Below are 5854 nucleotides of genomic sequence, written 5' to 3'. Positions count from 1 at the left end.
AAAAAAAAAAAAAGAAAATTTATTATTTGTTTTCAAGTGGATTTATTTGTGATTTTAAGCTATTTTTTGTTTTTGTTTTTATTTTTATTTATTTTGAGATGGAGTTTCGATCTTGTTACCCAGGCTGGAGTACAATGGCACGATCTTGGCTCACTGCAACTTTGCCTCCCGGGCTCAAGCAATTCTTCTGGCTCAGCCACCCCTGTAGCTGGGATTACAGGCACGTGCCACCACACCCAGCTAATTTTGTATTTTTAGTAGAGACGGTGTTTCACCATGTTGGTCAGGCTGGTCTCAAACTCCCAACCTCAGGTGATCTGCCCACCTCAGCCTCCCAAAGTGATGGGATTACAGGCGTGAGCCACCATGCCTAGCCTTTATTTATTTTTTGAGATGGGGTCTCACTCTGTCACCCAGGCTGGAGCACAGTGGCATGATCTCGGCTCACTGCAACTTCTGCCTCCTGGGTTCAGTAGATTTTCCTGCCTCAGTCTCCGGAGTAGCTGGGATTACAGGTGCACGCCACCATGCCCGGCTAATTTTTGTATTTTTAGTAGAGACAGGGTTTCACCATGTTGGCCAGGCTGGTCTCTAACTCGTAGGCTCAAGTAATCCACCCACCTCTGCCTCCCATAGTGCTGGGATTACAGGTGTGAGCCATTGCACCCGACTAATTTTTGTTTTTAAATGGTGATGCTATCATTTAAATAAGTGTTTCCTCTCAGGCACTGCGGTGTTCCATCCCATTTATAGTTTTTCTTTTTTTTTTTTTTTTTGAGACGGAGTCTTGCTCTGTCACCCAGCGTGGAGTGCAGTGGTGCGATCTCGGCTCACTGCAAGCTCCACCTCCCGGGTTCATGCCATTCTCATGCCTCAGCTTCCTAAGTAGCTGGGACTACAGGCGCCTGCCACTACGACTGGCTAATTTTTTTTTTTTTTGTATTTTTAGTAGAGATGGGGTTTCACCATGTTACCCAGGATGGTCTTAATCTCCTGACCTCGTGATCTGCCCGCCTCGGCCTCCCAAAGTGCTGGGATTACAGGCGTGAGCCACTGCGCCCAGCCCCATTTATAGTTTTTCTAACATTTTCGTTAGCATTTTTAAAATTAGGTGCCCTGCTCATCTTCTCTGTGTCGTTCCAGTTTTAGTCTATGCACTACCGAAGCGAGCACTTTGTAGCATTTTCAATATTGAGAGGCACAGTGTGTACGGAAAAAACATTTCCTAGATATATCTACAGTATAAGGATGTCTCATCTGGGTAAAATTTGTCCCCGGGTATTGTTCTGATTAGATTTATGGAATTCGGAAGCTGGTTGGAAATCATGTAACCAGCACATTTTCTGCCTTTAACAAATATTGACTGAGTGCCTAGAGCCGCTGCGAGGGGCACAGGAGCTTCCATTGTAGGGAGGGAAACTGACAGCAAGCGGCCAATGTTACGTTTATTTCAATGTAATTATGGGCCGGGTGCGGTGGCTCACGCCTGTAATCCCAGCACTTTGGGAGGCTGAGGCAGCCAGATCACCTGAGGTCGGGAGTTCGAGACCAGCCCACCCAACGTGGAGAAACCCCGTCTCTATTACAAACATCAAATTAGCGGGGTGTGGTGGCGCATACCTGTAATCCCAGCTACTTGGGAGGCTGAGGCAGGAGAATTGTTTGAACCTGGGAGGCGGAGGTTGCAGTGAGCTGAGATTGTGCCACTGCACTCTAGCCTGGGCGATGAGAACAAAACTCAGTCTCACAAATAAAATAAAATAAATAAAAAACAATTATGATCAGTGTCAGAAAAGGGACTGGTGGGTTGTTAGGATATCAGCAATAGGCCAACACCTCACTTGGGAGGTCAAGAAGGGCTTTGATGAGGAGGGGCATTTGGCCTGAGATGTGAACCCCCAATCTGAGATTTGAATGCCTATTGGCTTTGCCTGGAAGGGCCACCTAATACCCTGCCCTGCCTCTCATTGCTTCCTACACTAACACCATGTTTATTTCTTTCTCTCTCTCTCTCTTTTTTTTCTTTTTTGAGTTGGTATTTTTGTATTGCCCAGGCTGGAGTGCAGTGGCGTGATCATAGCTCACTGCAGCCTTGACCTCCTGGGCTCAAGTGATCCTCCCACCTCAGCCTCCTGAGTAGCTGGGACTATAGGCATATGCCACCATGCCTGGCCAATCTGTTAATTTTTTGTGGAGACGTGGTCTCACCTTGTTGCTCAAGCTGGTCTTCAACTCCTGGGCTCCAGCGATCCTCCTGCCTCAGCCTCCCAAAGTGCTGGGATTACAGGTGTGAGCCACTGAGCCCAGCCCCTGTTTGTTTATTATTTTTCTTACCCACAATCTATATTTAGCTGGATTTGTTGCCTTGTTTATTGTTTGTTTCCCCACTAAAATGAAAATTCTTTGAGAAAAGGAACTTTCTCTGTCCTGTTCCCATTGTATCCTCATTGCCTGTAGTGGCCCGGAGAGAGGCCCCACATTTCCTGAAGGCACGAAGGGATGAGTGACAGCAGAGCTGGGGCACACGGTGGTCTGATCAGCCTGGGACGGGTGGGAGTGGGGGCGGGAGAGAGATGATCAGCCTGGGACGGGTGGGAGTGGGGGTGGGAGAGAGATGGAGCCTGCAGGGGCCAGATCATGCAGGGTGAAGGCTAATTAGGAGTGGTGAGAAGCGCCGGAGGAGGTGGGGCAAAGTGACATGACCCAGTTTGGGTTTTAGATCATTCTGGTTGCCAAAGGCAGGGTGTGAAAGAAATATGTGTGGAAGTATTGGGCTTTGCTCTTTTTATTTTTTATTTTTATTTATTTATTTATTTATTTTGAGACGGAGGCTTGCTCTATTGCCCAGGCTGGAGCACAGTGGCGCTCTCTCGGCTCACTGCAAGCTCTGCCTCCCGGGTTCATGCCATTCTCCTGCCTCAGCCTCCCGAGTAGCTGGGACTACAGGCGCCCGCCACTACGCCCAGCTAATTTTTTTGTATTTTTAGTAGAGACGGGGTTTCACCGTGTTAGCCAGAAGGGTCTCAATCTCCTGACCTCGTGATCCGCCCATCTCAGCCTCCCAAAGTGCCGGGATTACAGGCGTGAGCCACCGCGCCCGGCTTTTGTTTTTTATTTTTTGAGACGGAGTCTTGCTCTATCACCCAGGCTGGAGTGCCGTGGTGCCATCTCAGCTCACTACAACCTCTGCCTCCCAGGTTCAAACAATTCTCCTGCCTCAGCCTCCTGAGTAGCTGGGATTACAGGTGCCCACCACCATGCTCAGCTAATTTTTGGATTTAATTATTAAATTATAGAACAATTCAGGCCGGACTCAGTGGCTCATGCCTATAATCCCAGCACTTTGGGAGGCCAAGGCAGGCAGATCACAAGGTCAAGAGATGGAGACCACCCTGGCCAACATGGTGAAACCCCCTCTCTACTTAAAATACAAAAAATTAGCTGGGCGTGGTGGCATGCGCCTGTAGTCCCAGCTACTTGGGAGGTTGAGGCAGGAGAATCGCTTGAACCTGGGAGGTGGAGGTTGCAGTAAGCCGAGATTGTGCCATTGCATCCAGCCTGGTGACAGAGTGAGACTCTGTCTCAAATAAATAAATTAATTAATTAAATTTAAAAAATTGTTGAATGAATGAATGATCCTAGGGGGTTTCAGAAATACAGACATGATGAGATAAATTAAAATTTTATATTAGTCTTTTTATGTAGAATTCATACATAATCTTTATAGATTTGATATATTACGGATTTGAAATCCTTATGACAACTTCTCATATTAGTGTCCAATGGGAAATTTATGATTCTAATTTAAAATGTAAAGTTGAATCAATTAAGTTAAACTTGTGATTTTAGATTGAAATCTCACTAGCTGTATAAATATTATTAGGATATTTAAGAGAACTTGAGGTTCAACATATTATAGTTTTTTAGCCAGGTGTAGTGGCGTGTGCCTATAGTCCCAGCTGCTTGGGAAGCTGAGATGGGAGGACTGATTGAGCCCAGGAGGTCAAGGCTGCAGTCAACAGTGATTGCACCACTGCACTCCAGCCTAGGCAACAGAGCAAGACCCTGTCTCAAAAATAAAAAATAAAATACTACAAGCTTAGTTTATTAGATTTATTAGATATATTTGAACTGGGTGCAGTGGTTCACGCCTGTAATCCCAGCACTTTGGGAGGCTGAGGTGGGCGGATCACTTGAGGTCAGAGTTCGAGACTAGCCTGGCCAACAGGGCGAAACCCCATCTCTAATAAAAATATAAAAATATTAGCTGGGTGTGGTGGCACATACCTGTAGTCCCAGCTACTCGGGAGGCCGAGGCAGGAGAATCGTTTGAACCTGGATTCAGAGGTTGCAGTGAGCCAGGATTGCGCCACTGCACTCCAGCCTAGGCGACAGAGTGAAACTCTATCTCAAAAAAAAAAACAACGACAAAAGATACATTTGAGTACTTGGAAGATTTGTCAGATAACCAAGATACTCAAAACAGAAATCAATCAAATATATTTAATTTGTAAAAGTAATTGAAAATGTTTAAAAGAACTTAATCACTAGGAGTTTGAGACCAGCCTGGACAATGAAGTAAGATCCCACATCTACAAAAAAAATGTTTTAAATTATCTGGGTGTGGTGATGCATGTCTTCTCGGGGAGGCTGAGGTGGGAGGATCACTTGAGTCCAGGAGTTAGAGGCATCTGTGAGCTATGATCGCACCACTGCACTCCAGCCTAGAGACAGAGCAAGAAGACCCTGTCTCTAAAAAAGAAAAAAGAATTTAATTATATTGTACCCAAAAAGGTTTTGTTTTGTTTTTTTGAGACGGAGTCTCGCTCTGTCGCCCAGGCTGGAGTGCAGTGGTGCGATCTCGGCTCACTGAAACTCTGCCTCCCGGGTTCAAGGGATTCTCCTGCCTCAGCCTCCTGAGTAGCTGGGACTACAGGAGCCCACCACCACACCGGGCTAATTTTTGTATTTTTAGTAGAGATGGGGTTTCACCATACTGGCCAGACTGGTCTTGAACTCCTGACCTTGTGATCTGCCCGCCTCGGCCTCCCAAAGTGCTGGGATTACAGGCATGAGCCACTGCGCCTGGCAAATGTTTTTTAAATTTGTAACTTTCATGAGTTAAACAAAAACTTAAGTAATTTTTTTTTTTTGAGACGAAGTCTCGCTCTTGTTGCCCAGGCTGGAGTGCAGTGGCGTGGTCTTGGCTCACTGCAACCTCTGCCTCCCCAGGTTAAAGTGATTCTCCTGCCTCAGCCTCCCAAGTAGCTAGGATTACAGGCATGCGCCAACACGCCTGGCTAATTTTGTGTTTTTAGTAGAGGTGGGGTTTCACCATGTTAGTCAGGCTGGTCTCGAACTCCTGACCTCAGGTGATCCGTCCACCTCGGCCTCCCAAAGTGCTGGGATTACAGGCGTCAGCCACGGCGCCCGGCCCTTAAGTCATTTTTTGAATTAAGTTTTCAGTGCACAGAAGTCATCCTAGAGCACACCAGAAACCCCACATTCCTGGGGGTGTTGCCACATTGTATTCTGAAGAGTTGTCGTATGGCACACCCCTGCCAGCCGCACACAGGAGGTAATTCTGTTCAAAGGCTAGTCAAATGCTCCAATACTGTTATTACCAATGAGAAAACTGAGAACTAACTATGGAAATGCTGTGAGGCCGGGTGGCCAGTGCCGCACTGAGTCAGCCTGGATCTCCGCCTCCCGGCTCCGAACGTTGGGCAGCTGCCTATCTGCCAGCTGTCCCTGGTGTCCCCTTAATGAGTCTGCAGCTGGTGACAGTCTTCAGGCCCCGCTGAGGCTTAGTAACTAGCAATTGTCTTGGGTAGAAGGGGTTGACATTGACTCC

Source organism: Pongo abelii, chromosome 6 (genome assembly GCF_028885655.2).
Source record: "Pongo abelii isolate AG06213 chromosome 6, NHGRI_mPonAbe1-v2.0_pri, whole genome shotgun sequence".
NCBI classification, from domain to species: Eukaryota; Metazoa; Chordata; class Mammalia; order Primates; family Hominidae; genus Pongo; species Pongo abelii.
This window is presented reverse-complemented; position numbering follows the sequence as displayed.